Source organism: Motacilla alba, chromosome 2 (assembly GCF_015832195.1).
Source record: "Motacilla alba alba isolate MOTALB_02 chromosome 2, Motacilla_alba_V1.0_pri, whole genome shotgun sequence".
Classification (NCBI taxonomy): domain Eukaryota; kingdom Metazoa; phylum Chordata; class Aves; order Passeriformes; family Motacillidae; genus Motacilla; species Motacilla alba.
Window position 1 is genome coordinate 134,017,441 of NC_052017.1, and position 22,430 is coordinate 134,039,870.

Sequence of the window (22,430 nt, forward strand, 5' to 3'; positions counted from 1 at the left end):
ATGAAAATGCATGTATTTATTGACACTTTGCTTCTAATATCTGATCAAACTGGATAATTGTATCCTAAAAATAGTGTCCATTTATAAAAAGGACTTATTTAGACTGAATGTAGATCCTGCTTATACCTTAAAGTTTGCAAAAAAGAATCTAGTTTGTAAATTTAATTATTAGGTGTTTAGTGTTTCACATGAGACCTACATTGTCACCAAAAGAGAACTTTGTGGCATGGGGTTTTTATGGAGTGCATAAGAGCATTAGAAATTTTTCTGTAAGTGTTGGCAGAGTTAACTCATTTTACCTTCAAAAAGAAATAAATTAATCTCCACATGCTTTTAATATGAGCCAAAACTGCTGCATTAAAACCAATTTGTTTTATACACCCTAGAGATTGGTAATATTTTTCATTAAGTAAGTATGGGCTTTTTTGTGCTGAGACAACAATAACTTGAAGAATTGTTGAAATATTGCCTCTCCTGCCTGCCAAGTTGTTTAGCTGTACATCAGTGGTTTGTGTCAGAATAGATTGAGATTCAAGTTTGAGTATTAGTAGGAGAGAATGCTTGCAAGTACAATTATGTTCAAACAAAAATTTCCATGTAAATTTTGATCCATAATTACATCAGATGTAATTATGAATTTACTGTAGTTATAGAGTAAGTCTAAGTCAAATAAAGTAAATAAATATTCTATTTTAATGTATGAAATACTTTTAAAAATCACTTCTTGTCACAGTCTTTTAGAAATGTTTAAGAATGATGGATCTATTCTCCAAATGTTGTCCACTCCAGTTTCCTGTTAATATTTTTCATTGGTTTTTTTCAGTGTTGAAAAGTTTTGATAAATGTTATATGTGAAATGGAAGAAAACTTGATTCAGTGGGCAGGACATGGGAAATCCAATTGAAATGGTACTGCTTTTTAATACGCTTTGGTATTCACCTCTAGTAGAGAATAATTCACACCTATCAATCTTTTGTAATGTCAAACAAAACATGGTACAATTCCCAAGGAAACTGGAATTAATAAGTCTTTTGATACATCACTGACTTCTCTGTTTTGCCACTTAATTTTCTCCAATAGCGCACTCATTGAATCTCTGAGGGCAGTTTCTTTTTCCAGAAAAAAAGGATGTGGCACATTTTTATTCAAGAATCATTTCGGTGTTCTCATATGGACAGGAAGGTGAAGTGAAATTTAATTCTTTATATAATCTAATAAGGCAGAGCATTGTATCAGTAGCACAAACTTGGGAAATATCATGAAGGTAAGAATGAAGGTGTTGGAACAACATAGTTGAATACCACAGGTATAACTAAGACAGTGCTCAGAAGACCAAAATGGATGATGTTATTTTTTTTACCAACAAATCATCAGTTTTAAACAAAAAGTCCTAAGGAAGAGCAAGTGTGCAAATGCTGACTTTGCTAATAATCTGTTTCTTGCTGGGCTCCAGTGTTTGTGATCCATCTGCTTCTAGAATTTATTTCCAAAGAGTATTTTAGAAAAACTTACTTGTATAGAATGACCTAGAAATTACCTGAAATTATTCTGGGAAAAAATCCAGATAGTGAAAACTGTGGGATATATTCTTGTATATGGATATTGAAATAAACTATTGCTTATGGCAGTGTGTTCCCATGATACTGAATATATATCCCGGGAGAAGTGGAGGGAAATCTTGTCAGTGATGAGTCACAGTTTGAGCAAATTTGGTCAGGAAGCACAGCACAGCTACAGCAATATTTTTTTTTACATTGTCCTTCAAATGATATGAGCATATCTCCATCTAAAACAACAGCGTATGCTTTCAGTGAAGTGTAATTGTCCTAGCAGTCCTCATGTAGGAGAATATGCTTTATGCATGTGTAGTTATGTAAGAGAGCAAATGATGCTCACTGTTTTCTTTTTGTAATTACACTGGGGGCGGGCGGGATTATGCATTAAGGTATTCATCTTAAGGGTAAACTTCTTTGTGATAGTATGTAAGTAGAGCTCTAGGTTTATGTTTTTCTGCTAAGAGAAGGATGAGCACCCTGAACAAAACAGAATAAGTAGTGGAAGGATTTGGAAGGTTTTTGTGTTCATGCACAGGAACAGGTTTTGCATCTGCTGAATGCAGGTGCTCTGTACCATATATTTGCTGCTGTGGATGACCAGTACCTGTACACTTGTTTCTAGGGGCTGCTTGTTCTGTACTCTAGAGAGGCCATGGTTTCCTGTTGAACTTCTGCCTTGCCAACACCCTGTTTTGTCCTGATGCCAAATGCAGCAGTAGGTGGAGTGGAAGACACTGCACATGGATGGCCATTCCTGAAGTGCATGTGTTGCATCACGTATTGCTCATCGGGTAAGGGTTATCCCTAAGGCTTGCTGACATTTGAGTAAAAATATTACTGACTTGAAAATTTTTGTCCTCTGTGTTCCTCCAAGAAAAGCTTGTGATGTGCAATAAATTAGCAGTTATTACAAAACGATGCTGGTGTTTCTGTACTAGACCTTTTAGGAGATAGATTCCCAGCAATGTTTCCAAGCTTCAGTTCTGATCAAACAGACTTGTTTAACTTTAATAGATTTAATTGGTGAGCAAAACTTGCCAGAATCTAGTTTATTACAGTTGTATGCCTCTACTCAGGATTGCTTTTGGGGAATGAAGGCAGGGCAGGACATAGGTTCTAGGAAATTTTGTGCCTCTTAGGAGATTTGATATTATTTAACTTGGGCAATAAACTGCAAATCAGTCTGCAAGGGAAATATAATTCATATGAAATAGTGCCCAGCTCTCTTGGAAGTTATAGGGAGACTTCTCAGGGACTGAAATGGAGTTGGATATGCTGCACCTCCTCTGAAGATACTATTAACAATGTCTTTGCTAAAGAACATAAAGGCTGTGGCACAGATCCTGTGCTGTTTGTGTGCTCTGAAGGTGCTGTGAAATAGTAAAAACTCCAATTTTTTCTTAACATTTTTCTCAGATCACACATTTTGGAGAAATACATTTGGTGAATGTCATCATGCACTAAATATATATTTTTCTTTAGAGGATTTGGGCCTTTGTTTTGAGGGCTGCTTTTAATTATGCTGTATGCTTAATTACAGTATTTTAAATTTTCATTTTTCTACCTAAAATTTAGAATGTTTTCAGGACATTTTTCTATTTTTGGAGAAATTCCCAGTTTTCCAATTTCAATTGTGTTGTACAAAGGATAAGTGTCTTGTTTAATTCATCACATTTTTCCTTCAGGAGAGACTTGGAGAGGACTTGAAAGAGGACTATTTCTTGCTGGAGCTTTAAACTGGCAGCCTATTATGGAATCTTTTAAGGTGGGCTTTGCTGGCTTTAGAGAACTTAAAACAGTAGAAATAGTAAGATACTAAGATAGGATTGTTTAAACTTAGAGCTATCTCTTTTGCTTCCATGAGCATAATTTTTAGTGAAAATGCATTTTCACTAAAAACTTTAGTGAAAATGCCCAGATGGACAGCTTTTCTTGCATGCAACAGCCTTTATATCATATGTAGTAATGTCTAAGATAATGTGTGAGGCAGTTTTTAAGCTTGCTCACTAAAGAAGCAAGGCTTCTGCTGTCATGCCACAGGCACCCCTGTTCGTCCGTTTGTAACCTGCAGATCAAATCAGTTTAAAAGTGGGGTAGAGAGACCAGAAGGGAAAATCTTCTGCAGTAATTCCAGGGACTGAAGACAACCCCTGAACTTATTTGTGCATATGTCAGAGAATGAGAGAATTGATTTTCAGCAGGATTTCCTGGCAGCCAAGTAGAGCTATGCTTACATCAGATCATCAGGCATTTAACGAGTGGCAAAAATGTAGAGCAATACAAGAGTCTCTTACCCAACAGAAAACAAAGACAAGTAGATAGGGAGGACTTGAGGATATGATTTCAAAATGTGTGTGTGTGTGTGTGTTAAGGGGCAGGAGGGACTGTTGATGTTCAACCCTGAGACACAAAGACAAAATCAGCTTTTCCTGTACAAGAAATATTTGATTGCAGCTAATTGAGTACCACAAACCTTAAACACTCCTTATTAATTGTTATCTAATGTTGATAACAGTTGAAAATGTGCCCCTCTACTCAGCCTTAGTGAGGCTGCATCTGGAGTATTGTGTCCAGTTCTGGGCTCCTCATTACAGGCGAGACTTGGAGGTCCTGGAGCTGGTCCAGCTGAGGGCTACAAAGATGATTAAGAATCTGGAGCTCTTATTAGGAAAGGCTTATATACAGGGGCCTATTCAACCTTGAGAAGAGGTGACTGAGAGAGGACATCATAAATGTCTACAAGTATGTGAAGGGAAGATGTCCAAGGATAGATCCAGGCTCTTCTCAATGGAGCCAAGCAATAGGGCAAGAGGCAATGGGCAGAAAATGATGCACAGAAAGTTCCACCTGAACTTGAGGAAGAACTTCCTTACCGTGCAGGTGACCACATACTGAAACAGATTTGCCCTCTCTCCAACAGAGAGATTGTGGAGTCTCCCTCAAGAACCATCTGGACATAATCCTGTGCCATGGGCTCTTAGATGACCCTGCTTGAGCTGGGAGGTTGTACCAGACGACCCACTGGGTTCCCTTCCAACCTTACCCATTCTATGAATATATAGCCACACAAGGTAAAGAAGTTTAACATCCAAGAACATAGCACTGTTGTAAAATTACTGTCAGTTTTGTGGACTTCTGTGCTGAGTCTCAGTCATCCTAAATTTATCCGAAATTATTAAAAAATCTAAATAGTAGAACTTAAAAATGTTCAAAATCCTCAGGGAAAAATACATCTTCTGAAAAGACAAGGCCCATCCATATGGTTGATGAAGCTTAAAATACCTTACTTGATCTTTCTGGCAACCAGCCTATAATCAGTCTGCAGCAAGACCTTTCTCTGTATCAGACTTTAGGAACTGCTGAACTCATGAGAAATATGAAAGTAGAAGTGAACTTGTTCATACTTCTTTTCCCATAGTGGTGAAGTAATGATCTAATACATGACTGAGAGGAAAGGTATGGGCAGTGCTGCTTGAAATCATGACCCCAAGGGCCTTGCTCTTTTGGGTTTAGGTCAAAGCTATAGCAAAGGTGGTGTTTTCTATTCCCTTAAAAGGATGTCTGTGTTGCTAATGCAGGCCCTTGGAGGCATGATTAGTTACTCAGAAGAAAATGCTTGTTCTCCGATTGGCAAAATGTGTGTAGAAATCACAGCTGTTACTACAAATAAAATGAACATGCACTCAATAGCTGTAAACTCTGAGCTTGGACAAAAACTGTCTGGCTCTAGCTATTGCTGTTCTGGAAATTAATTTTTTTTTTCATCTATGTGTTGCTTTGTCCTGCCTAAGGATAAAAGGGTATTGAAATGTTGGACTGTTTATATAGGTACGAGATTTAATGATATCCCTTAATGAAAATGTTTGAGCTGATTGACTTAAGTGTTGACATAAGTGGAAGCAATATCTGATTTTTTTAGAAAAGACAGTAGACTGGCTGCCTGCTTGGGAACAGTGTGAACAAGACAGATGAACATTTGAATCCATGGGCTCAAGTGTAACAGTTTTCATTGATACAGAAAATTATACAAAGGAAAGTCCTGTTCCTGCAGATCTTTGTATCTGTTGCAAACAAGGAATAGCATATCCAATAACTTCAGGATATGTTAATTAAGGATTAAAATTATCTGACATATTTCAAGTCATGTAGAAAAAAGGAATTGTCTCTCAAGTTGAGAGAAGGGAGTACAAAATGAAATTACTACGGGAAATACCTTTTGGCCCTGATCATGCTAGAGATGTAATTCTGTGGCCATATTTTTTCATCATTTGATTGATTGATCAACTTTTCCTTAAATGTTCCTTACATTTGATTTTACCACTGAAAGCAAACATAATAAATAGAAATGCAGTGTGACAAATACAGATCAGTTATAACAAGCCAAAATGTTGATTTAGAAATTCACAGTTCTTGTAGAACAACAGAAATATTTTGTATAGGAAGCACTCACCAGTAGTGCAGAAAACCTTTCAGAGCTCAGAGGTAATGCACTAGATCTAGATTGTAGGAGCATCAGGGAGATGAGAATCTTGTCTTCCAGAGAATTTCAGCTGTTTAGCACAAGACTTAGAGCAGATATCTTACAGAACCATCCTGAAGCATAATAGTAGAAAAAAGCATCTTTGAGATTTATTTTTCCTCTAATTTTAAAAGCCCTTTGTCTTTGCTTGGCACACATGTTCAGGGGTGCCATATTTCTTCTTTTCAGGTCAGTATATATCCTGGAATAGGCTAATCTTTTCCAAAGCCAAATCCAAACCTGCCCTCTCCTCAGGGATTGTAGGAATGTGACTTTGAACTTAGGGCAAATTGCAAAATATCTCTTGTGTGCTTCAAGTACAATGTAGGTACAACATACTGTGGAAGTATGGAAGATCAGTCAGATCAGGTTTCATTCATTCCTTCTGAGTTTTAAGTGGTCTAATCACCTTGGTGATTAATAAGATCGTTGGCACAATCATCATGGTGGGCTTTAGCAACAAAAGAATGCCAAATGACTGAATTTCAATGAAACCTCAGTACCTCAGCTTGGGAAGTAGTGGCCATCTCTGAAAGCCTGTTTAATGTGTCACAGCATTCTGAGTTTGACATCATTAGTGTAACTTCTCACAAAAAGAGGTTTTTAGACATGTGTTTTCTGATAATACCATTGAGCAAGGAGAAGAAAAATTTCACTGCAGGTGCATTCATGTTAAACCAACTTTAGCTGTAACTTTGGGAATTTTTTCAGTAGGACAGAGTCAAGTGACTGATTAGCTGCCCCCATTGACTAGTCTGTCAGATCTTCCTGCATGCCAATCAGAATTTTGCCTTTAAAGTGGAGGAAGTAGTTCTTAGGAGCTTAGTTTAAGAATTTTTCATGTCACAGAATGGTAACCAAATAATTAGTAGGTTGAGTAATTTCATTCACTGATGTGCAGAGAATGCATGTAAAAATTGTTTTAATCATAACTGGGTTACTAAAGACGTAGACTATGTGGCTGAAATGGCAGCTTTTAATACTGTTTGCAAGTAAAATAATTTCATTTTCCCATGGCTTTAATCTAGATTTCATTTTACATTGTATTGTTCAAAGGAGGTATCAATAATGCAGTTTTTCTGCTATCATACGTGTGTCCTCTGTGGCTTGGTACTGCAGATCTTGATTATTGAATGTTCCGCATGTCAGTGCATCCATGCAGGACTGTAATTGGAAAGAGGAAAATCTGTGATGCTGCTGTGAGTTGTTCCTAAAGGAAGAGTTGCAAAACCAAGCAGTTCTCCGGGGTCTTAGACTGCAAGTCTCATAATGCAGTGTGCCAAATGTGCATAGCAAAATTGCAAACTTTGGTGAATTTTCATCATCTCCACTGAAAAAAATAAATCTTTTTAGTGGTCCTGTGGGCAGTATGAATGGGAAGATTCATTAACACGTACTGCAACTAAGTCCCCCTATTCCCTAAACTTTTCTTTGAGTGGGTAGTTAAACACTGTTGTCAGAAGTCTGGCACAGTTCACGAGCAGGACTGTCATCCATTGATCAGTTGATAGCTCTTAGAGGGGCTGCCAGGAGAGAAGGAAATCACTTGCTGTCTGTACAAAAGCATGTTGGCCGTGGTGGCTGGCCCATGCAGACAGACATGGGAAAAGTCAACCTGTACTGGGGCCTGGGGTGGAGCCTTTCTGTCACCTTCTCAGTGACAAGTTCTGTGTTTGCACACAGCTTTCTGTCAAGCTTTAAAATCAAACCCAACTTTTTGGAATTCAGAGCTTGCTCTGAATTCCAAAAAGTTGGCTTGATTTTAAAGCTTGACAGAAAGATACGGCTCCAATAACTCATGAAGCCTCTTTTAAACTGCTGGTGAAACCTTGACCATGTTCCCATCAGTGGGAAGGTTTGAAGGCTGGAGGTTACAACTGACTTGGCCAGGATTAGACTTTTGCCTTGTGGATCTGTACGTGGCTTATAATTAAATTTCCAATTACTTTTAAAAAAGCTGAAAATTTGTGTTGCCCATTGACTTTCTGTAGGATTTCAACAGGATGTTAACATTTCAAAAGACAAACTTTTTTGTCTACTAACTTCCGATAAAAATTTAAGATCAATTTTAGACTTTTAATTTGATCTTTTAGCTACTCCATTAATTTAAGGAAAGCAATAGTACCTGTCCTACTTGTAGCTACTACTAAGGTGAGCACATAGAAACCCCACAACCTTGCACTGCAATCTAGCCATTTGCTGAAAGTGCAACTGTTCTTACTTGCTTACCAGTGAGCTGTCAGCTGGGATTTCCTTTATTCTGCTATGTTATTGCCTGCTTTCTCTTTTTGCTCTTGATGTTGATAAAAAGCTCAATATAAAAATAAAATTGTGAAAATCAGAACTGATGTGTGAATATGACATTCAAGAGCTTTTTTTGCCTTTCTTTTTAAAGAGAGGCAATATTTGCTGAATGTAAGCAGTATGTATGGCTCTGTGGGTGTGCATACCAGTGCATGTTTCTGAGTCTTTTTGCAATAAACTGCATGATCATACTTTAGCTTTTTTGATCCCAGAATCTTAACACCACCTTCCAGCCAGTGACCCTGTAATGAATGTTGCATTTACATTACCAAATCTCATCACCATATGTCCGTGAGTGCTGTGGGGCTCAGATCAGTTGAAGACTGCTGAAGTTAGGTCTGTGAAATAAAATACAACTCCTGTTCTTAGGTGAGGTATTTCTGCGAAGATTATGTTTAACAATATGGATGCCAAGGAGAAACTAATTTGAACTGGGTTTTTCATGAGGAGAATAGTTTGTTAAATACTGACAGAGAGACCAAGTAAACTGCCTGAGGTTTAGTTTGTAAATGTACATACAACAAACACAGGAAGATAGCTGTACTGGTTAAGAGATTGTTACTAACTGCCAGGGTGCATTTTTTTCAATAAAGTTATCCATGTGCTTTGAGGAGATAGTTCAGATTGTTTTTCCTTAGAATGATTGATGACAAAGGGCATAGAACCAGACACCCAGGCTGAATTTGAGGGTGAGTCATTCAGACACAAATACCAAGTAAATCCAATTATTTTCATTGTACTTCTCTGAAATGATGGTTTAGTATATAGCCCAGCTGGGACAGATTTTTGGACTAGCATACATAGTGTCATTTTTAATGCCTTATGGGTTTCCTTTCTGATTTAGTGATATTTTTTTATATCATAAGAAGACTTAGTGAAGATTTAAATTTAAGGATAGTTTCATACCTTTATAAATTTCTGCATGTTACATATGCATATATATTTGCTTACCTGAAGAAAGGTATGACAAAGAACCATTTTTGTATATAGTTTATCAATTCTACTGAAAATACTAAATTATTCATTGTAAAAAAAGCTTTTTCTACAGGATAATTAATTATTTATTCGCAAAAATTTTGAAAAATTAAGTTTGAAAGGTTTCAGAGGATGACATTTCTACTATCATCTTTGGAAGACTCTTGATAATCAAAGAGGAACATCAGCATGAACTTTTTCCTTGATTCACAGCCTACCTTCAATGGGCCTCTTTTATTTCAAACTCTGTGAGGAAAGAAATTACTTGATTCTAGTGCTCTTTTGTTCCTCTATCCATTCATGTGCTTGTCTAACAGTCCTCTAATAATTTTTGAACTGGCAGCCAATTTTTACCAAATTTGACTGAGGATTAAAGGTCCCAAAACTATTAAGCTCTTATACACTTCATGAAAATTGATACTAAAGGAGAGAGACTCAAGTCAGTGCCCCACTGAGCAAAGCTCACTCGCAGCTTGCCACAGGGAATCTGCTTAACTGATTGCAAGTTCATGCTGGTAAAGTTAAACAAATGGACATATACCGGCTACATCAAGCCTTAATTTTGTAGTGAACAACAGAATTGCATTTTAAAGATTTTGTTACAAGTTTTTCTTGTTCTTTTTGCATTTGGCCCTCCCTTGGCTTTTCCTCCTGGCAACTAATTTTTTGCTTCTTCAGCAGGAAGCTGCAAACGGCTTTTTAAAATCGCACTTGAATCAATGTCTACTGAATTTCAGATGCTTTCAAAGTAGCAGCCTGTATGTCAAGCTCACAGCTCACGAGTTACTAGCAGCTTGTATTCTGTAGAGTCATTACAAGGAATCCTGAGAAGTTATGGCTTGGTTCACTTCCATCTTAGATTGACCATTAAAACTCTTTTGGATAACTGATACAATTTGTTTCAGAGAGATTAATTTAAACCCTTCTGGTAATGTGCTAGAGTAATTAAGGTTTGTTATTAGGATAAAATGTATTGCTTTAGATATTTTCAACATAGTTTAATTTCCTTTCTTGCCAAAAAGTACTCTTATTTTCACAGCATCTTTCACTTTTAATCTGTAAAAGTGCATGATAGTGTAGCTTGGAGTACGTCCTTACTCAGGCTGAAGTTCCACTCATTTAGGATTAAAATTTTATTCTTCATTATAATGGATTTAATCTAGATTAGTCCTCAGTGGAAATGCAGACATAGGCATTTGATTTAATCTCTTTACTAGAGCATTCATTCCGTCAAAGTTGAAATATCTAAAAGACCACACAAAAGGCACCAGTTAAACATGATGGGTGCAAGCTTCCTGAGTGCCATGGGAATGCAGTATTTCTCACAATGTTCTCACAGGCCTCCAGGCTGGTACCCTGGTATCACAGGTGAAAATTTACAGCCACCTGGCACTGGAATCACTGTCCTGCCATCTTGCTTGGCTTGCTAGACTTTGACATATCACCTCTCCATAGGAGACCTATATAGGAGTTCCTCTTCATAGTCTTCCAGGTCAAGGGGCTACAGAAATGGTCCAGTGACAATTATCTCTCTTGCTTCTCTGGGAAGCTATGCTACCATTTCTGGAATTGACTCCGCTGTCTGTTCTTTGCACTGGTGCACTTGGTGATACTACCACCAAACACTTTTCACTTCTCTCCACTGACATCCCAGATCCAAGAAGGGTGTAGTCTATCAAGCTCTCCTCACTTAACTTCTATCCACGGGTTTCCCGTAAAGAGACTAAAATTCACCCAGTACATTCATGCTGTAAAATGTGTCTGCTGAAGACTGTGATGCCTGGCCCACAGACCATCTGGTGCAAGATGGTAGCATCCAGGTTTTACAGGGCTACTGTCCTCTGAAACAGACTGGTCATGTTGAAAGTGTATGAGTTTTCTAAGCTTCACAGGGTGGCCATGCAAGTTGCTATTTTTTTGTGTTTTTCTGATCAAAGTGTAACATGTGTGTTGTATTTCAGTCTTCTAGAGTGGAGATTTCATTATACGAATCTTAAGGTATATGCTGCAGGCTGTGGGGTGTGACAGAAAGGAATGTGGGTTTATTTGCAGTGGTGTTGGAGGACTACACTAAGCAGGACCCACAAGTGTAGGCTGGTCCGTGCTGTCTTTTGGGAAGAGTTGCTAGTGAGCTATCCACAGAGCTGCCCTCCTGCTTTGATGTGAGCAGAGCTAGCTAATTTCCTTCAAAGGAAAACTGGAGAGTAAGGTAGACAAGTGACCTCTGCCTGGGAGATTGTCAAGAAGCTAAGCACAATGTGGACATGTCCACTGAGGTGCTGGTGGGATGCAGTTCATCTGCTAAAAGATATGGTGTCATACTGGGGTATTGCAGGATACAAACCAGAATACCCAGCTCCTACAGGAGTTTCGTGGAGTTGTTACTGATTCCAGTGTAAATCACCAGGTTTCACCAGGTCTGGAATGTATAACTTTTGCTGTTTTCATGGCCTTGATCATGAACCTACCCACAAGGAAAATAAGGCTTAGGGCAGCACAAGAAACTTAAAGAACATTTTCCTTAGTTTGATATAAATTTTTAATAAAGTTACTTTTCTTTAAAATCATCACTTTGGGTCATTTCACACTTCTTCCAATTTTTCGATTTGTAATATTGTACTGAACGGCCTTCACTATTGATTTGAAACAAAACTCAGTTTATGTTTCTCACCATTGTTGAATGAAACTATTGTTTTGGGTGGTAAAAATAGGATTCATTTGGTATTTGGATGCTTCTGGATACTAAAATGTTTTCGGTCATCTCCAAGCACATGACTAAGCTTCATACCAGGCTCTGAGTCATAAAGGACTATAAGTAATGTCTGAATTCATATGCACTTTCTTGGAAGGATTTCTTAAATTTTTTCGTGAAGCTTTCTCAGCTATAGGTGCATTAATCTGTCCTCACTGTGGAAGTAGTGAGAACTGGGTGCTTTTTCTAGGGCTTATTCTTTTACTTTGAGAAAACAGAAGGTGTAGTTTGCGAGCTTAAGTTATCTTCCCTCTCCTTTACAGTGTGTGCTAATGTTGATATTTCAGTGCAAATAAGGATTGCACTTGAAAATGACGCACCCAATTGTCCTTACTGACTGTTCTTTGCTTCTCTTTATGGGATGGTTTTGGCACACATGTGCTAGATGCCTTTGGGTGAAACTAAATTGGAGTACAGACTCCCAGAGCTCATCTAATGGACTCCAGCCACAATAGGGCATTTAGTCTATGGGACCAATCTAGAGTTAGTCTAGAAGTCTCTAAAACAACCCCCGAGGAAAAAAAAAAAGCAAGAAAGAAATCCTTTAAATGTGAGTACTGTGGGTTTCAAGTATTTCACACTGAGTGTTCTGCTCTACCAATGCTGTCCTCTTGGTCTTCTGTCGATGTGGAAACTATGACACACAAAGCAGATGTTATGTGCTTTTGAAGGAGAGAATGTTTTGGAGTTATAAGAGCTTCCTGATTCTTACAGAACAAGAATGTATGGGCACTATTCTGTCTGGTGTTTAGTATCTGGTTAACCACTACAGCACTGAACCTTGTCTAGACACATAGTTGCATGTTGCCCTTCATAACTAATTAAAGTCCTCCTAATTTAAAACCTCTTTGTGTAGGGGGAGGATGGGAAAAGCAGAGCAGTCTTCAGATGTATATTAAGTTTGGTTTTACATTGATTTTACCTTCTTTTCAGAGGAGTTATTCTAGAATTGCACTGTTATAACAATGGAAAAATTAAGGGCTATGGCTTGCTGTCCCTATTTTATTTATGTGCCCAAAAATACCTTGGAGGTTATTCAAATAAATGCACTCCATTCCATTTACTTGACTGTCTGATGGCTTAATCATGCAAATAAATGTGAGGATGATATTTATTTGACTGTCTGTCATGGTGTTTCTTTGACTGTACAGTAAAGCATACTTTCTTTTTCCCCAAAGAAAAAAATTAAATTAAATGCGCAAAAACCCACCCCATGTTGTAATGCAACAGTTCAGATTTTAAACACACATAAGTCAGGACATTCAGAGTTATGACTCCCTAGAGCTTGTAGCTCAGCCATGTTGTACATGTGGTGTAGATTAAAACAGTGATTTCCTCTCCTTTCTGTACTCCTTTCTCTTCTGTGTCTTTTTTTCTTTTAGCTTTTTTATGGTGTCTGTGCTGGAGCTCCTCCATGGGATGGGTGATCCAGCAAAGGCCCTGGATGACAGGCATGAGAGCAAATCCCATGCATGCAAGACTGGTACTGCTCGCAGCAGTAGAGGAGCACAACGAGGAAAAGAGAGAGCCCAAGGACCACTTCTGGGGAGGCCAGCACTTCCCTTCATGGGGATGGTCCTGCCTTCATTTCATACTCACCTCACACATGCTATTCAGTGCTGTCCATATTGCAACATTTTCCAAATATTTTTCTCTTCTCCCAGGCAACTTGCAACAAGGCAAGAGGAAACAGCTTCAAACAGTGCCAGGGAAGATTCAGGTTGGACATCAGGAAGGATTTTTTCACAGAAAAGGCAGTCAAGCATTGAAACAGGCTGCACAAGGATGCGTTGGAGTCACTATCCCTGGAGGTGTTCAAGAAACAACTGGTCATGGCCTTGAGTGCTATGGTCTAGTTGACAAAGTGGTGATTGGTCAAAGGTTGGAATCACAGAATAAGCTGAGGTGGAAGGCAGCCACAAGGATCATCAAATCTGACTCCCTGCGCAGCACAATCCGCAAGAGTCACACCATGTGCCCAAGAGTATTGTCCAAACTTTCCTTGAACTTTGTCAGCCTTGTTGCTGTGACCCTTACCCTGGGGAGCCTGTTCTAGTGCCCAGCCACCCTCTGGGTGAAGAACCTTTTTCTAATATCCAACCTAAACCTCCCCTGACACAATTTTATGCCATTTCCTCGGGTCCTGTCTTGGATCACCACAGAGAAGAGATCAGTGTCTGCCCCTCCTCTTGTCCTCACAAGGAAGTTGTAACTGCAATGAGGTCTCCCCTCTTCTCTAGGCTGAACAGACCAAGTGACCTTACATGCTCCCCATACAGCTTCTCAAGGCCCTTCACCACCTTTGTTGCCCTCCTTTGGACACTCTGATAGTTTTCTACCTGTCTTTTATTGTGGCACTCAAAACTGCCCCCAGCACTTGAGGTGAGGCTGCCCCAGAGCAGAGCAGAGCAGGACAATCCCCTCCCTTGCCTGGCTGGTGATGCTGTGCCTGATGTCCCCAGGACACTCTTGGCCCTCCTGGCTGCCAGGGCACTGCTGGCTCATGTTCAACTTGCCATGGACCAGGACTCCCAGCTGCCTTCATGTGGCACTGCTTTTCAGTCTCATTCCTCAGACTGTACATACACACTTGAATGCCTTGTTCAGCCTAAATGATTCTATGAAATAATACTTTTGTTTTGCAACAAATGTGCACTTGTCTTGAATCTCTACTTCAATGTGTTTTATTCATGCTGGTCTGTGTTATAGGAGGTGGCAGGGAGGGGGAGGTAGTAACTAAAGAACAAACCTTTAGGTCCTCATTCTGTGCATGTCACAGATATTCTGTTAATAAAAGAACCACACAATGTGATAGCATTTCTCCAGAGCCATATGTAGTCTATCTTGACAGACAATGAAGGATGGATGCTTCTCAGCATTCATATTGTTAAAAATTATCTGACAAGAGACTGTGAGTTCCCACAATACTTATTTTCGGGATCTTGCTCTTTTTCTGTGTTACCTTTTATATTCTGTATTCATACATAACTGAATAAAAATTATATACTCTTTTATGTGGTTATTTTTTCTTTGCTGGTCTCATAAATAACTTGTGGTGTTTTCTGACTTGGCATAGTAAAACTCCTAAATTTCCTCAACAGTATAAATTTCTGGAGACCAATAGGTGTAAATTGCCCTGAAGAGAATGCTCATTTGTTTGCTCTTCTCTAGGCCAAATCCTATAATGAAAGAGCTTATCTGTCCAACTGCTTTCTTTTCTACAGTGCATATCATTATATCAGTCTCTGGATTTTCCAAAGAAAAAATACAAGTATTTGAGACTGTCATTATTAGTAGTTCCTGCTTTTTCAATTCTATAAACATTGAGATAATTAAAAAATTATTCTAAATCCTTTTGAAATAATAGTTTTGGTTTAGTTATTGTGTGTTAAGCACTTACTGTAGTAAAAATAAACACATTTCTATTTCAATTTATACAAGCAGGATATTATTTCCAAGGTCCTCAGGGCAGGGATTGTACTTTTCCTTGTATCTGCAAATTATTTATTGGAAGAGGGGCCCTATCCTCCTTACGGCTTCAGCATTAATACTAAGTGATGATCTTCATATGGAAAATATTGAATCTGAATACATAGAATTTTGTAAATACCAGCAACCTATTGTACAATCATGACAGCACTTTTCTTTTTCAGCTGCTCGTATTTCTCTCCCTGGTTTTTCTACATCTCTTTGTTTAACTGACTGGAGGAGAACAAAGCAGAAAAACAAGGGCCTAAAGTTGATATCTGAAATGCAGTTGCTTGGAGAGATCTTTTTCTGGTTTTCTACGAGGTGGCTAAAGGATTTATGTCCTGGTATGTTGAGCGTGATGAGTACATGCACTGCTGACTTTAGGAGGAATTCTGTCTCAGGTCTAAATCTTCCCTCTGCTCCACGGACTAGACTCCACAGTGTGCCTGCTGTGATCACCCATCTTCCCTTGGGAACAATGTCCCGGTGTTCTGGGACTGCCGTGCGTGTGGCAGAGCTGGTTCTGGCTGCCCCTTTTCAGCCAGCCACGTGCACAGGGGCCAGTCATGGTTAGCTCTGGAGATGGTACACCTCCTTCTCGTGGCTTCAGGTTACTGGGTTCAGTTTTACCTCCTTCCCAAAGATGGCTCTTTCCTCAGACACGTAAGGAATGCTCACCCAGACACAAAGTCTAAGATGCTGCTTCTCACTGTGTTCGTGTGACAGTATCAGGAATAGGCTGGCTACTAGTTAGGGATACCAGTCAATAACTGTGGAGGTAAATTGTGATTTGTGTGCTGGAGCTGTTTGTACACAGGGACTTTGTGTCGGTGCTGTGCTAGGAACATTCCTGATGAACTCTGCCTGTTCCTGCAGGTTGATAGCTTCATCCTTCGCAAAATTCTTGCTTACTTGGTACATGGAGCTGAAATCTGAGGAAGGTTGAAGAAGTCCAAGAAATAAAAGCAGATGCAAAGGAATTGGTTTGGATATGTGGTTTGAGTGAGTGTTGCCAGCTTAGTTTCTATTTTACAACAAGCTTTAACATTGGATATATGTTGTATTTTTAGAAAAAGAAAAGACGTGCTAGTACAAAAGAAAGTATTCCAAGATTCAGTAGGAATTATACTACCTTTTCTTCTTTAGTCTGAAGAAAGAAATAAACTAAAGTGATTCAGGCCTGGTTTTGATAATATAAGAGAAGAAATTCAGGGCAATCACAAGATGGGAGAAAGTAACAGACATTATGAAAAAGTATTGGAAGGAGCAGCAGTCATTGCCAGCACTACACTATAATTGAGTGTACTAGGTTATTTGGTTTGTTTTTAATGAAATGCTGTAAAAACCAGTACCTTTTGTCCCTGGTCAAATATTTACAGATTATATTTGGAAGCTGCCATCAGAGTTAAATTAAAAGATCCTACTATTTTGTATCTCGTATGTTTGCATAGACCATATCAGTCCACATTTAATAAGATTTGCTATCAAGAGAACCACAAACTGTTTAAATTCTTAACATCTGCAGCTTTGTCAGGTTTTCAGGGGTTACATGTCTGAGTAGACTTGTTTAACTCAAACAAGGAATTATGGAAACAATTAAATTTCTTCCATATTTTCATTTCAGTGACAGGCTTCCAGTCCAGCTTTACAATATGGTATTTCTTTGCATACAGCCAAAACAAGACATTCCATGGGAACAGAAAACTTGCCGTTTTTCTTATCACCACAAGCATATGATATCTGCCATCAGCCATTGGGAAAGTTTCCATTAAAATAAATGTCAGAGAAATAAATATTTCAAAACACTTTTAAACTAAGTCCCAGTAGGTGTATATTGCATGAGCACACACCAGTGTAACTTGGGATTTTACTGATTTTCATTCTTTTTCATTCATTGTGGCAAGCCTGCATTAGATTGTTTGTTTAAATATGTTCACATATTTGCACGAAACTGCTGCACTTACGCACAACACGCCTGCCATTAAAAGTTAAATGTTGGATTCATATTGGCTCATGAAAGATAAAATAAAAGCAACACGTTTCAACCTGCAAATTGTTGTCAATGATGCATTTTTAAAGGGTTCCCATGCACTGTTTCTTTATTGAAAGACGATTATATTCTCTGAACTATTATAAAATGTGAGGTTATTATAAATGTGAGGTTGCTGTCCCACAGCAAGGATCTAGCTGGCAACCTAGGCTATTTTCAAAAGCAGTAAAAGACATGCATGATAAAAAAAATACTTAATAGTTCACCATGTCCTTCCAGCTTCTAATGAAAAATTGTCTAACACAGTGAATTTTCTGTTACTTTGCCCTGTCCACTTTGTAATAACCCATGGGATATGGTCCTCTATAGTTTCCTGATGAAGTCTAGTCTTATGCACATCTAGTTACTACAGTCTTTTGTAAGTCTGTAAATCCTCCTATGAGAATCCCTCTTTTCTCTGCTTTGTGCTCTTGTTGTGCCCTTCAAAACTTTTCCCAGTGGTAGAGATTCTGAGCACTTGCCACTGTCATGACATGAGAAGAATTTACGCTGCTCTAATTTGCTTAAGAGGAACTAGGCCTTTGTAGGCTGCATAGAACCCAGCTGGAACCAGTTAAATTTTTTTAGAGCTTCATTTTTACACACAGATCAGACCAACTAGAAAAAGGGGAATGTTTGTCCTCTTTTTCATCTCATTAGCACAGGGCAGCATATGTGAAATGTATCAGACAAAGCAAGAGCATTAAAACTCTTTTGTCTATTGTAGCTTTATCCTACTCATCGTCCTTCTATCTGCCAGCCTCTGTGGAAAAAAATGCACTATCCATTGTCTTGATCTTGAGAGAACTGCACTGCCTGAGCAGTGAAGAGAAAAACTGGAAAAGAAAACTAGATTTGATCTGGGGCAGTTGTCAATATTTTTAATACTGGCATATTGTTACTATGTGTTGCAAAAAATGCACATTTCCAGAGCCAGTCGGCTTTTGGATATGAGATTTACAGCAATGTGTGGAATGACAGAAATGTATTTCTGTGCACACCTGTCTTGCACATTGAAAGGCTGACTTGGACATCCATTATAAAATTAATTCCTTTCAGTACATTTCTCCAGCTGTCCTTGTCCTTCAGAATTAGTCTAAAAGAACATAGGACTATTGGTTATGAAGTAACACCTATGACTAATCTGTAAGATAACGTAACTCAGAGGTTGTAAGTGATTTCCAGACTACCTCAGCAGCTACCATGCTTGGTCAGACTACAAACCTGTCCAATCTACTTACTCTTTAACTTCAACACCACTGTCTTAGAATTAATGTGAATGTCCATCTCAGCCTTTACAGACTCATGGAATCACCTGGGTTGGAAGGGATCTCAAAGACCATGTAGTTACACTGCCTTCTGTGGGCATGGACATCTTTCATTAGACCAGGTTTCTCAGAGCTTCATCCAGCCTCATCTTGAATGATTCCAGGGATGGGCCATCCACAGCTTCTTTGAGCAACCTGTTCCAGTGCCTCATCACCATCGCAGTGGAGACTTTTTTCCTCATATCTAATCTAAACATACCCTCTTCAATTTGAAGCCATTCCCCTTGTCCTGACACTACATGCTCTTGTAAAAACTAACTCTCCAACTTTCTTGTAGGCTCCCTTCAGGTACTGGAAGGCTGCAAGTAGGTCACCCCAAAGCCTTCTCTTTTCCAGGCTGAACAAGCACAATACTCTCAGCCTTTCCTCACAGGAGAGATGCTCCATCCCTCTAATCAACTTGGTGGCCTCCTCTGGACTTGCTCTGACAGGTCCATGTTGTTGAGGTACCAGAAATGGATTCAGGTTCTACAGGTGGGTTCTCCATGTGGGACGACAGAGCAGAGGAGCAGATTTCCCTCCCTTGCCCAGCTGGCCAAACTGCTTTTGTTGCAGCCCAGCAGCAGATGATATGTTTGGCTTTCTTGGCTGCAAGTGCAGGGTCATGTCCAGCCTCTCATCCACCAGCACCCCCAGATCCTTCTCAGCAGGGCTGCTCTCTGTCTGTTCATCCCTCAGCCTGGATTGACACCAGGGGTTGCCCCAACCCAGGTGCAGCACCAGCACCTGCTCTTGTTAAACCTCATGACATTTCCATGGGCCACTTCTCAAACTTATCCAGGTCCCTCTGGGATGGATCCCATCCTTCAGGTGTGTCACCCACACCACTCAGAATGACTTGGTGTCATCTGCAAATCTGCTGAGGGTACACTCGATCCTTTATGTCATTAATGAAGATATTTAATAACACTCATTCTAATACTGAACCCTGAAGAGCACCATTTGTCACTTGAGTCCATTGGGACTTGAAGACATTGACCACTGCCCTCCAGATGTGACTGTCCAACAACTTATTCATCAAACAGTTCACTCATCTGTGAACTCTTATCCATCTCTCTCCAATTTAGAGAGGATGTCGAGGGGCTCTGTATCAAAGGCTTCGCAGAAGTCCAGATAAATGCCTTGTGGGTGGCATGAAAATTTAAGAACCATCAAAATACAAGGGCAGCTGTCTATCCAGTTTTTCACTGGCTTGAAAACTACTGATAATCCTAAAATAAGTTAAAGTCTGCTCAGTAACCTCAGACAGTGGGAGGTTATTATTATGTAGGCTTGAGAACATGCCAGTTTGAGCATTTTTAGAAGGTGGAGAAACTCAAAGGGTCTCATCCCCTTGTCCCCCCTGCTCTTGAACCTGACATGCGTGATCCAGCACTAGGAAACAGCTGGAGGACTGTAGGGTTGGGTCACTCCTCTGCTTTGGCCTGGACACACTCAGAGGCACATGTCCTCCTTCAAGCTGTCAAGTGAGAGTTTTGCTCCAGAGGGAAATATTTCTGAATTAAAACATATTTGTTCCCACCTGAACAAAATAATTTTTTTTTCCAAGTGGAACTTATTCTATCCCCCTAGGTAATTCTCTGTCAATCCTTCTTTGTGCCAAGTGGAGGGCAGAGATGAAGTACAGTCTGCTGCTAGCAGCAGAGCTGAAGCATATTGCCTGTGTAGCTGAAACAAGGAGCTGTGTCAGCTCTGGAGACACTGGTTCAAAACTGGTATAATAACAATGACTATCACATACCCTTGATGTGAAGGACTTTGCCATCATCAAGAAAGGCTGTGGAGGAGCTGCTGCAGCCAATTGAAGGGACCCTCTGTGCAGCCTCTGCAGCAGAAGGGCAACACATTGTCAGGGCATTAGGACTTCTCCCAGTCCTCAGCAGCAAGTGAGAACAGGTTAAAAGAGCTTTATTTCCCATTTTTAGCCTAAAATATTTTTCTGCTTGTTTTTCTCAGAGTTTCTACTGGAATTCAGCAGTTTTGGGTCTCTCCACGGTGCCTCCTGTCAGCCACGAAGCTGCCTTGTGAGTGGAGCTGCACCTCAGGCTCCTTTTTCTACCTCAGCAATTGAGAGCTGTTGCTTTGCTTCAGCATGATGGAGTGGGGTTTTGTAATGAAACCAGCCCTGGTGAGTCAGAGGAACATTTGGCACATATTCCCTATTTCTAAGTTCTCCATTCCTTTTGTCCACAATTAAGTGGTGATCAAAATCAAAGCTAATTTATTAATGTTTAAGATAAGTTGCCCCAAGCCCAATTACAATTAAGGGGAGTTTTCTATTGATTTTGTTAATTTATATTGTTCTGGAGGACTACAGCTCAGATCAAAGTGGCAGATAGGAGAATATATATCGGCTATTTTTTCTGAAGTCCTGGTGAAGGAGGAGGCCAGTATGTCTGTGCAAAGTATTTCAGCCTCTCACAGTACACAGTCCCTCCCTGTCCCTTCAAATTAAATTTGCTTCCTGCCAGTCTTGCCTTAGGTTTCCAGGTGTAGGTGGGCTTGGGACTCAAAGCAACAGCAGAGGGGCCAAACCTTAACATGATTGCTATTTTCTCCACTAACAAAAAGCAGACTTCCTAACCTTTTTAAAAAGCTCTTTATCAGGCCAAAATTCAGAGGAGACATTTATCAATATGCATAATGATTAATTTAGAGGAATAGAGTTCATCTGTGGTCCTTAATCAGATTATCTCTTTTAGCAATATGTTTCCCAGACTAATTACCAGATGTGGGAAGGAGACATTCTCTTTCTACATGCAAATTTAACTCATAAAAACTTCATGGATCTGAGAAGAAAGGTGCAGAAAGTTCATCATTCTGCAGTAACATTAGGAGTCAGAGAAATTTGTAGTGGTCTTTAAACTATTTAGCTTCAGGAGGAATTAAATTTCCAGGAAGTTGGGTTTGGGGCCGGGGCAGGGGTGGTGGAACAGAAGTTTTAAATGAGGAAAATATCATAAGTAATAGGCTATATATAAAAAAACTTTTATTATATAATAATGAATAATAGATGGAAATTTTTTTAGCACATGTAGTACTATTATAGGTTTATACTTGTAAGGCAAATTTCCTTTTTTTTTTTTCAATTGAAAAATCTGCCTTTACTTGGTTGTGTTTTAACCTTTCTTCTCCTTCATCTATGTTCCTGTCTGGCATACCTTTTGCCTACAGAATTTCCACTTCTATTCAGGGTTCCGCTATTATCAGGAGTTGATATTAGAAACAAGTTATTATTATATTGGCAACATTTATGTGATTTTTTAGAAGACATAAAGAAATTAGAAAGAACTCCTAATAAAATTGTTATGTTTTTTTGTTGTTGTTGTTTGTTTGTTTCCCCAACAAATATGACCCAAAGAAACAGAAGTGATGTATTTCTGTAAATGAGGATTTTGGATATGATAGACCTAGAAATGAGGTGAGGCTTTCCACTTGCCAACTGCTTTGAGTTATTCCTGTCAATCCACCTACCTAATCCATTACAATCTTTTCC

The 22,430-nt window shown here is 39.2% G+C and overlaps 1 long non-coding RNA gene across 10 annotated transcripts in view; it reads left to right on the forward strand.

The window, feature by feature from the left end:
• The window catches only part of LOC119697618, a 45,631-nt gene that overhangs the window by 11,932 nt on the left and 11,269 nt on the right, over positions 1 to 22,430 (forward strand). For 9 of the 10 annotated variants that reach the window (XR_005255890.1, XR_005255893.1, XR_005255897.1 and 6 more), the window contains exons 2-5: positions 2,179 to 2,347; positions 3,242 to 3,321; positions 4,477 to 4,627; positions 20,891 to 21,062. This is a non-coding gene — a long non-coding RNA (uncharacterized LOC119697618). The remainder of the gene's footprint in view (positions 1 to 2,178; positions 2,348 to 3,241; positions 3,322 to 4,476; positions 4,628 to 20,890; positions 21,063 to 22,430) is intronic. The other variant, XR_005255899.1, reaches the window with a different exon arrangement.